The following is an 11,713-nucleotide window of genomic DNA, read 5'->3' as shown; positions in this document are numbered from 1 at the left end:
ACTGTTGATAATTACTGGCTTCTGCCTTTGTTCATATTTTAAATATGATAGCTGAGAGCCTCTTGTGTGTTCATTCCAGTATCAAGAAGATGTATTAAACTGACATACATTTCCATAATATAATTCACAGAATGATTTATTTTTCCAAATTGTTTCTAGTGAGAATGATAAATACTATAGTGTAGAGGAGTTATGGACATGTGTAAAATAACATATCTGTCAAAATAATATATATCATCTAGAGAAAATGCTGTCTAAGGTGAAAACTCATCTATTCTATCAGTGACATACAAAGTGATTCATATGGTTATATAAACCACAACCTTTGTCACCTCTATAATATTCTTGCTAATCTTTATCCTCTATGCTTGAAAAATTTGAACATAGTTTTGTTTCTAAGTTCTTCAACCATCCATAGTCAACTTATGAATATGCAATTGCTCAATGAAGTTTCTGAGAAGCAGGGACTTCTTGATACACTTCTTTTACCAAATATATGTTCTATAAAATTATCTATATTATATAAAAATTATACATATATAATACTAGCATTATAGTCATGTAAGGCACGAAGCAGTTTTCTATGGGATAAAGTAGAAGAGGTAAGAGATAAGAGCACATGAAGAGGCACAGTACTTTGTTGTTTTTCTATCTTTAGTTCATAATCCAATATCTTTAACGTTTTCAGAATTGGAACAAAGTTATAAAAACTCTTGTCTCTTAGCACCCTTTATGTTATAGTATCATTAATAATGTTTAAGTAATGATAAAATGTTAAAGATGATACAGATACATTTGAGGAAGAGTTCTAAGTGCCTTCTGGTGGTGATTTGTGACAGATACAATCAAGACCCTAATAGGATGTCTGAAATCTTGAAGAGGAAGACATCCATGTTTTTTTCTTGTATAAATATGTGTCTGTATTTAACTTATATGATTAACAACCACAACAAGTCAACTAGAAACATTTTAAAAATATCTTAGAATAAAAGTTATGAGAATGTGGTTTCAGAATATAACTTCTGTTTTTGCTTTTGAAAATGTCCTCTTTTCCCTTTGCACTGTTTCTAACTTTATCACAAGCATTGTAGAGTTGTCACATGGTAGCAGAGACCCACACCTTTCTATCTGTCTCATACTTCAGTATTTCCATTTGCCTGTTTTGAACTTAGATCCTACCAGGAATCTTCTTGAAGAGTCTGACTTCTAAATAATCAAAAGTTTGATTTAGAAGGATTCTGTATCACCAAGTTCTTAAAATCTTCAATACAATGTGAAGCTTTCCAGTAATTTTTTTCATCTTTTAGTCCAAACCTATTATTTCATTAGCTTAGTTATTCCTTATTTGAGGTACCTGGTTTGGTGTCACTTATTTCAGAAAATCTCTTGTTGGAGTTTTCTGGCAGGGTAAATGCTTTTCTCTATAACACATTGATAGAAACTTAAACATATTTTCTCCTTGTATCTTCTTTCCATGTATTTAATGCTTTATCCATAAGCAGCAATCAGTCAGGAACCATGGCTGCAATGTTTGCAGTTTGGAATTCAGCTGCAAAAATAGCATGATTTTAGTCATTCTTACATTCATGAATGCAAGATTCATTCTTCCTATCAGTTTTATCAAACTCTTTTCATTAAAATTGCCAAAAAGGGACATTTTCAGCTTCTCTTTGGTGTACTTGGACTGGCAGCATCAATACTCTTTTGCTGTGGTGGCACTGGCTGATAAAAATTATTGTTGAGCACATGCATGAAGATTTGACAAGAAGAGAGGACTACTAAGTGACTATATGGGAGAATATCAAATACAGCATGGAAATTATAGATGAAGAGGAGTATCACTATCATCAAGCCAGGACAGCAGAATGATACGCTATTTCATTCTGATTTCTAGAGTAAAGCCCAATTTGAAACTTGAATTTTCTGTATTTTGAATTTCTCATTTGGTATTTCAAAAGTTGAACAAGAGTTATTAAAATCTCAGACAATAAAACTACAGATGAATGGGAGACAATGGTGTGGGTGTCATTTACTTAAGAAGATTTACTTCCTTTTTTCTCCCTCCCTCTCTTCTTCTTTCTCATTCTCCCCTTCTGTCTAATCTCTGATACTTTACCTACCTAGACACACTGTTCTCAGTAGATGTGTCTTGCTCCTTTCTTCTTGGAAAACACAAGCAACTGTGCTTGAACAAAAGCATCCATTAATCCAAACCTGTATCTCTATTCCTGAGATAGTCACTACATCCTGTGTCTTACCTAAATTTGTGGATCATCTTTGAGTTTCTAGTGTTGAAACTAATATTTCTCCATTTTACATTTATTCCCTGTACCATTACTTAAGAAATCATTCTGAGATTACTACTAATTAAGACAAAATAAAATACAATAAGATGAAGCAAAGTTGGACACAGCAACCCAGAAGGAGGAGAAAAAGTCCCAATAGCAGGCAAAAAGTCACAGAACATGACTTTTTTCTTTTTCAATTTTTATTTATTATTTTCTCATATATTACATTCTGAATGCAGTTATCCCTATTTTATCTCCTTCCATTCCCTCCCCCTATACTTCCCGTTTATTCCTTCTGAAAAGGACAGGCCTCCCATAGATATCAACCCAACATCACATATCAAGTTGCAATAAGACTAAGCGCTGGCCCTCATATTAAAGGTGGTCAAGGCAAGCCAGTGGGAGGAGAAAAAGAGTATCAAAAGCAGTCAAAAGGGTCAGAGACACTACCCACTCCCACTGTTAGGAGTCTCACAAGAAGATCAAGGTACATTAGCATAACATGTATGTAGAGGACCTAGGTTAGACCCAGGCTAGCTCCCAAATTGTGAGTTAAGTCTCCATGAGCCCTTATGAGCCTAGATTAGTTGATTCTGTGGGTTTTCTCTGGTGCTCTTTTTTTATTGGATATTTTCTTTATTTACACTGCAAATGTTATCTTCTTTCCTGGGTTCCCCTCCGGAAACCCCCTCCTCCTCCTTATATGATGCTATTCCCACATGCACTCGCACCTCCCTGCCCTGGCATTCTCCAACACCAGGGCATCGAGCCTTCACAGGACCAAGGACCTCTCCTCCTACTGATGCCCAACAAGGCCATCCTCTGCTACATATTCAGCTGGAGCCATCGGTCTCTCCATGTGTATTCTTTGGTTGGTAGTTTAGTCTCAGGAAGCTTGGGGGTTCCGGTTGGTTGATATTGTCATTTCTTCCTATGGGGTTGCAAACCCCTTCAGCTCCTTCAGTCCTTTCTCTAACTCCTCCATTGGAGACCCTGTGCTCAGTCCCCTGGCTGGCTGTGAGTATCCACCTGTGTATTTGTCAGGCTCTGGAAGAGCATCTCAGGAGACAGCTAATTCAGGCTCCTGTCAGCAAGTGCTTCTTGGCATCCACAACAGTGTCTGGGTTTGGTGACTGTATATGAGATGGATCCCCAGGTGGGGCAGTCTCTGGATGGCCTTTTCTTCTGTCTCTGCTCCCGTATTTCCTCCCGTGAATATTTTGCTCCCCCTTTTAAGAAGGACCAATGTATACACACTTTGGTCTTCCTTCTTCTTGAGGTTCATGTGGTCTGTGAATCGTATTTTGGGTATTTCGAGTTTTGGGGCTAATATCTACTTATCAGTGAGTACCTACCATGTATGTGTGTTCTTTTGTGATTGGGTTACCTCACTCAGGATGATATTTTCTTGTTCCATCTATTTGCCTAAGAATTTTATGAATTCATTGTTTTTAATAGCTGAGCAATATCCCATTGTCTAAATATACCACATTTTCCATAACCACTCCTCTGTTTAAGGACATCTGGGTTCTTTCCAGATTGTGGCTATTATAAATAAGGCTGCTATGAACATAGTGAAGCATGTGTCCTTGTTATATGTTGGAGCATCTTAAGTCTTCTAGTTTCCACAGTCATTCCTTCCCCTCTTCTGAAGAATTCTCTGAGCTTTGCCTAATGTTTGACTTTGGGTCTCTGCACCTGTTTTCATTAGATGCCTGATAAAGCCTCTACAAAGCACATTTAAAGGCTGTTACTCATCCTTCATGGGCAGATGCATTTGTCCATTCAGCTAAGATACAAAGAAAATAGGGTTAGACAAAGGATGAAAATATTTTTATTGAGGAATTATCTTTTCATTTGTCTTTCATATAGTCCAATGATATTATTTTAAGTCATGTGTATATGTGGTGTGTGTGTTTGTGTGTGTTTTCATGCACACATGACCACATGAGCACATATATAACCATTTGACACATGTAGAGGTTGATGCCATGATGCCTTCCTTAGTGAGTTCTCCACTACAGTTTGACATAGAATCTCTTAGTACTTGGAACTTTTTATTTCAGCTGATCAGTGAGCCACTGATATCTACTCATCTACATCACCAGAGCTATGGTGAGAGGTATATGTTATTCTGTTTGACATTTATATAGGTGCTGCGGATCTGAACCCAGATCCTTACATTTGTACAGCAAGTATTTTAATCATTGATATATCCCTAAAATCATTTGTAGCAAATTTCCCAACAGTGCATCAGAATTTCTTGCTATTACCACGCTGTAATTTAAATTACATAAATCAACCTGAATATTTTGTATAATTTTGGTTTGCCAAAGTATTACAGAGGTAACTAATGTTATATCATAAATAGTTGCTGTTCTATATTGTTTAGGAGTTAAATGACAAAAGATTCATGCATCTCTAATATAGATGTAATTTTTATAAATATGTTTTGATCCATAAATTGACATACTAGTACAGAGTCTAGCAATAAAGAGGAACAGTGCTATGAAGAGTAATCAAATATAACAGGAATGTAAAAATGATAGTTGTAGGATTACAAACTTAGGTTTTGCTATTTCAGTAAGAGAACACAAAGCCTACATTGCCCCTGGTTTCCACATTATCTTATCTTTGCCAGTTGAAAATAAAAAAGATATCTAAAGCATAGCTGAAAACATTTGAGTAGTTATTTTCTGTCACTCTGGTAGTAAAACAAATACTCTCCAGTCAAGAGCAGATACCACCAAAGTATCTGTTAAGTACCAGATGTGTCTGTTCCTTCTGCAGTCAGATAAAACATAACTCTTGTGAAAACATGCAGATTAATGGTTCAGTAAACTTATCGTCTTTGCAGGCAAGGGAAGCAGTTTCTGAGTATGCATGCAGCTCAGGATCTTGAATAATCCAGCACTTTAGTCACTAGTTTTGTCTTATTTGAATGTTCTAAATTTTTGTTAACTTCTTTTTAAAGCTTTGAGATCATTGATTCTTGAAATATTCCAGAGTTTCCAAACAACTCCACAACTAATCCTTCTTAGGTTCCCTCTTATTTCCCCTAACTTTAAATTTTTTATTGTCTACTGTTAGGGAAATATTTTCAATTATTAATCTTAATTAATTAATTATTAATCATGTATTGGATATAGACAAAGAACAGGACAGTGGCAAGCAGTTACAGCCTGATAGGTCTTTTTGTTTTTGGCCATGTAGGTCTTTTCTTTGTCCACTCATTTGAGAATTGCAGCAATCTTTGTGAAATAATGTTGGAACTCAGTTTAAGGAAGGGTGGAACCAGCTTGAGCTGGAGATGCTGCTGCCAAGACCATGTGCATAATTTTTCTTTGTCAAATTATTATCCCCATCTAACAGAACTCTGCAAAGGATTTGGAATACATCTGTTTTCTGAGCCTGCTACGTGTTACAATTCTCCTTAGACCATGAGCTAATGTACCAGGATAGTAGAACATCTGGTATTATTAGAGAATTAACTTGATATTCATGCTTACACTAAATGTGCTGATGTGGAGCTTCCATGTATTACCAATGAGAATTTTCTCTCTCATGCTATATTGTTAACATTAAATGGACACTTCAAAGACAAAGCAAACAAGAAACAGCTGTAACTAAAACAGATTTTAAAATGAAGAAAAGGATTTTACATAGGAGCATGCATAGGAGCTGCCACAGAATGAAAATTTCCTCAGAGTTCACAAGATGGAAGTACGGGTGGCAGAACATGTGAAAACAGTGGGAGGGGTATTGTGAAAGTGGTATTTTCTTGGGTCCTTCTGTATAGCTTTGATGTTGACAGTGTATAATATCTTAAGTATCTGAAACCTTAACCAGTACAAATAGGAAAATGTAAAAACCTGAAAGAACATGGAGAGATTTTTTTTTACCCCAAAATAATTATTCAATTATAAAACAACTGAAGGAAAAGACAGAGGAAGATTGTCTTCTTGTTTTATTGAATAAATGGTTCCTAAATGCACTACTACTTCCAGAATCACAATACATTAAAAATAGAATGGAAGAATGGAAAAATCATCAAAGTTAAGGACTTTGGATCTTTAAATAATATTATTAAGGAAATTGTAAATGAAATGTTACATAGGGAAGGAACTTGGCTTTATAGCCACCCCCCCCCACACACACACTCCACTTGTTTGGTGTTTGGGTATTTTGTGTGCATGTACATCTGTGTACCATGTGCATATAGTGCCAGAGGATGCCAAGGAGAGTGGAAAATCCCCTGGGACTGGTGTTATAGATGGTAATGAGTCTGCATATAGGTCATGGAAATCAAACCTGACATTCTCTAGAAGACCAGTCCATGCGATTATCCACTGGACTATCTTTTTAATCTGGGTTGGGTGAAATTTATAAACCACAAGTCTATTAAAGATTGCTCGAAGCTAGAAAGATAACTAACATCTCAATTTTTAAAAATCCAAGCATTAGAACAATTTGCCAAGTGATACATATTGATAACCATAAGCGTATAAAATAATGAACAATATCATTAGTCACTGGAGAAACATAAACACAAAAATGATTAGAAAATGTGTAGAAATATCTTTCCTTCCATAGGTATCTGCCTAATACTAAAACACTAAACAACTAACAATCTCAGGAATCTACCGTAATTTAAAAAAAAAATCACAAGACCCCTTTTCCTCATGATTAACTAAGCAGAGACTGCCTGCCCACAGAACTGAAGGCAAGTTGTAAAGAATACTACAGCGGTGTGCTTTACCAAATGTTCAGCTGTGCTGGAGTAAGCTTTTTGGTGATACAGTTACCAGTCTTCCACACTCCTCTAAGTAACTCCTCACTTATGCCTTTGTAAGTCAACTCAAGAAACACATTGATTATTCAAACTGAACGTATTTAGAACCATTTCTTTATCTGCTATCAGTGTCCTACCTGCAAAGGCCCACACAATAATTAAACACTTACTGTGATATATAAAATTTAAATGTTTTTGTTGTGACTAACTATTGAAATGTTCTTACAGTGTGAGTAAAACTTCTTTGCATTTTTTTCTAATTTTTTTAAGGAGTTAAATATACAATACTATTCATTATGTCTACATGTAACAGTTTAACTCGATTACCTGAAAACATTCACCAATATTTATGACAATACTAAAACTATCTTTAATTATTTTTAAAAAGTCCATAATGCCAGGCCAGTGGCTAACATACAAAACATGAGTATTTGGTATGTATAGAATACCTTTGTATAAAATCAGTGAGCTGAAGTATCAGTAACCAATTGATGGATACCAGTATGAGTATGTTGGGAGAAAGAATCTAGACTTCTCATTTCATTTATAAAAGCTTTAATAAAAGGCTAGCTCATCTATAAATTACAAAGCAACTAATTGATTTTCTGATCAAGACAGAATAAAGACAAGAAAGGAGAATTGTAAAAGGATCAAAAGGCCATTTCTGAGACAGTTACTTGCTATATAGCTCAGAAGGGCCTCAAACTTGAAATTCTCTTTCTCTAGGTTTCCATGTACTATGATAACAGAAATACTTCCCCAAGAAGAGCAACTATCACTTCTCATCAAAGAAGATGTTTTTCTGCAGCAGATTGTGGGGTTGTAGCTCTCGAGTGGGAGTGGGTCCTCTTGGACTGAGTTGTGGATCCCGCATGTCTGCTGCCCCAGGTAACTGGAACCATGGCTGGGGAGCAGAAGCGCGGAAATTTGACTGAGTTCATTCCACATGGCACAGGCTGGATGCTGGGCTATGAGAAGCTGTGGGACTCTGCCCAGGTGTGGAGAGGTCTTAGCCTGAAGTCCCTCGGGGCAGAGCTCCTGGGTTGGGGGTCTCTGAGCCAAAGCAGCTGACTGGGAGATCAGTGGTCTCTGTCCTTGGGGTCCCAGATGCAGCTGGGAGCCATGGAAGAACTGAGACCCAGGGGCATACAGGCTGGACTGTCCTGCAACTGAGAGGGGCAAAGGAGAGAAGTTCCAGCAGCGCCCTATGCGTAGAGACTCTTGGACACTCCATCTTGCTTGGCTGGGCCATGGCTGTCTCGGCTAGCTTACTTGAGTTGGTAGAGCTCCATGGCTGGAAGGTAGAGTATTCCTCCAGGTTGGAGATTAGGCAACTTGGTAGTTGAAGGCCCCTTCCATGGTTCTCCATAGTGGGCCCCAAAGACACGAGGAAGTCCTTGGTTTTAAAAGGTTTATTGTCATGACGGAAAGTGGATGTAGATGTACCCTGTGTCCTTAGGGTCGGCCTCAGGTTAAATACCTATAAGGAGTATGGTCTGGGAAGGAATGCTTAACTGGCTACACCCTCTGGCCTTTAGGTACCTTGAGGCTCTGCAGCCTGTAGACACACCCTTTAACTGTGGAGGGGCTAGTAGGGGCATTTCCCTATGTGACTGAAAGGTGCTGATCAATGGAGGTCTTTGGTCTCATGTCAGGAGCCTGGAGTCTGGGAGCGTGGCAAAATGTATGCTGTCCCTTGCAGGGATACCTGTGGAGTCCCTGAACGTCTCTAGCCAGTGCTCCACCAGAAACCATGCTATCCTTTTATGATCCCACAGAATGTGGAGATGGTTACAAAGACACAATAAAATACAGTGAACACGTGACTCTTGAATTTCCAAGCCCAATTCATACATATCACTTACTAAACGGAAAATCATAGGAAAGAGGGAAGAAAGGCTGTAAGATTATAAGAGACAGAGTCTAAAAATGTTTGTTGATAGTTCTTGTCCCTCAGACATGACAGGAAAAATGTATCTATGGATAATATGGTAGCCTGAACAAAAGCAGCACAATGATAGCACCATTTGATATTCCAGTGAAGACAAAGGAAATTCCTTGTGGTTCTGCCTCTAAAGGAAGAATTCCAGTAGGCCAGTCAGTGGTGCTAAGATAGGGAGAAAAAGTCTCTTCTGTGGACAGACTTCCATATAGGCTTTTAAATCTCAAGTACCCAGAGCTAGACTAAAGCACGCACCACAGCTAAACTGAGTCAGCAAATTGTGTGTGTGTGTGTGTGTGTGTGTGTGTGAGTGTGTGTGTAAAGTCGAAAAATAGAGACATTCTTTTTTTTTTAGTTTTTTTATTTATTTTTAAATCAAATTGTAATTTTTACTTATTCACACAGGGGTTATAAACACAAAAAGGAAGGATGTGGGGAAGGGAATGACGATGACACCAGAGCATAGGTGTTCAGGGGGCGTACAGGTATCTTTCAGAACAGGGTATCAGCTGTGTGAAGGTTCAGGGAACAGGTCACTATGACTCTGTCTATGATTCACTTATCCTTATCTAAGTTGGTACTATCTGCCAAGGCTACTCATTTACGAGGTCTATGAATACTCAGGCTGGTAAATTTCCACAAAAGCTGCATGTTTACAATAGCTTATAGCCATCTGTTTCAATGTTTTTCCACAGAGATCCAAGACTTTGTCTTAGCATGCATGTATTACAGGCCTATTGGTGATTTTAAGCCTATGGCTGATTTCAGGCCTTCAGTGTAGAAGCAGGGCAGCCCCTGGCATCTCCTCCCTTCTCTAAGTATAGAAGGGCTGTGGCAATTCTAATCTTGTGAAGGCAGGGATAGAGGCCTGACCTCCAGCAATTGAAAGGGATCTTGTAATGGCTCAGGTCCCCCTGTCATTGTCCAGTGAGGTATAAGGGTCATATCCATCCTGATATCTTTTTCCTGGAGAGGATACTTTTGACATCAGCCCATATGCAGTCAGGCATGTTCCTCAGGGAACCCAGAGAGATATTTTTAACTTTTGTTTATATTCCCTTGCAGTGCTTTGCCTCGCAGCCTAAGCAAGAATTCAGATCTCCAATCAGAGGGTGTTCTGAGTGGCCCCTCTCTGCTTGGTCTAGGGATGAAAGTCCTCTCTTTTAGGTTTTGGAAACACCCTGGATAGAGTAACCACCTCATCTTGAGTCTCATGGTCATCCAAAGCTAACTTATGATAATATATCTGGATAGGTTTTGCTACCAAATTATCTATCTGTTGTTTCACAAAGTTAGTCACCCTATTTAAGGTCCATGGACCAGAAGAAATAAGCAAAAATAAGCCAATTAATGGTTCCAAGATGGGAGGAAGAAGGGTTGACAACCATGGAGAGGTTGAAAACTAATTCTTGTACCAGCTCTCATCTTTCTTTTTCTCTCTCTGTCTTTTCTCAGGGCCTTCTCTGACTTTTTTCATGCTCTCTTTAACCATCCCTGTCTTGTCTATGCAAAGGCAACATTCTTCTTTAAGGGTTGTACACAGTCAAGAGCTGTACAAAGTCTTTTCTATTGTAAAAGTATAAATCAAGTCCAATAAAGTTGTTTGCAATTTTGGGGGGTCTCTTCAGACAGTGAAACGAGGGATTTCTTCAGATTAGTGATGTCAATCTCTAGCTGTTTGATGTTCTTGTCAATGGCCCTTCAAAGGTCTGAATAGTACAAGTTCAGAGGTCAGCATCTGGATTAGAACTTCTAACAGCAGACATCACGGGTGATTCATTTTTACCTGGAAAGGAAAAAGAAGGGATTTCTCAGGGAGATTTCTCTTCCCTGGATATCAATTGTTATTCATCTTATTTATGGTTGGACCTGGCTTTGTGGGGGTATCTACTTATTTCATTAATCTTTTCATCAACCATTTAGCTGTGCCTTCTGTGGTATCAAACAAGGATATCAATCCTTGGCCTGAAATAAGAATTGGGTCCTGGCCATTCCCTTTAAGGGTAAGAGGGTCCTTTCACATAGCTGTGGCATAGTTTTTATTGGTCTCAGTGGTGCCAGAGGCAGTCAGCAGCAGATTTGCCATGAGCTTTCAGTTTTAACCAGTTAAAAGTGAGCAAGGCATGATGGAGAGTATTTCGGGAGACTCCTTTTTTTTGGGGGGGTACCATTCCTCCTCTCTTGTTTTTAAACCCAATTTTTCAGAGTTCTTGTAAAATTAGGGCAGAGGCACCAGCAGCTGCTCCTTCCACACTCAGAGAGTTATGAAGACACTGTTTAAAGAAATATAAATCTATATTAATAATCTCATTTATCAAAGGACTGTTACAGAACAGCCAACAACTAATCAGACTATATAATATATTGATTAACAATAGCTTCTACTTTTTGTAAAATTACACCTCTTTTGTCAATTAATTGTTGAGGGAAATTAGGATTTACTTCTCTCTTGAGAATATTAAACAGAATATTAATTATTTTTAATATAAAAGAATATTAAATTCTTTTATGACAAGCTTAAAATAAGATCTTAGCCAATTAGCATCCCCTAGAAACTCTTGAAAATAATTTAAAATAAGTAAACTATCTTTTTTTTTTGCCCTACCCTTTATCTGTTTTTTTGTTTTTGTTTTTTGTTTTTAGATACTTTGTGTATTTACCTTTCAATGTTATCTCCTCTCCCATTCTACC

This window comes from Grammomys surdaster, unplaced genomic scaffold (assembly GCF_004785775.1).
Source record: "Grammomys surdaster isolate TR1022 unplaced genomic scaffold, NIH_TR_1.0 165, whole genome shotgun sequence".
In the NCBI taxonomy this organism is placed as follows: Eukaryota; Metazoa; Chordata; class Mammalia; order Rodentia; family Muridae; genus Grammomys; species Grammomys surdaster.
The sequence above is the reverse complement of the archived record's forward strand: the minus strand, read 5'-3'. Positions refer to the sequence as shown.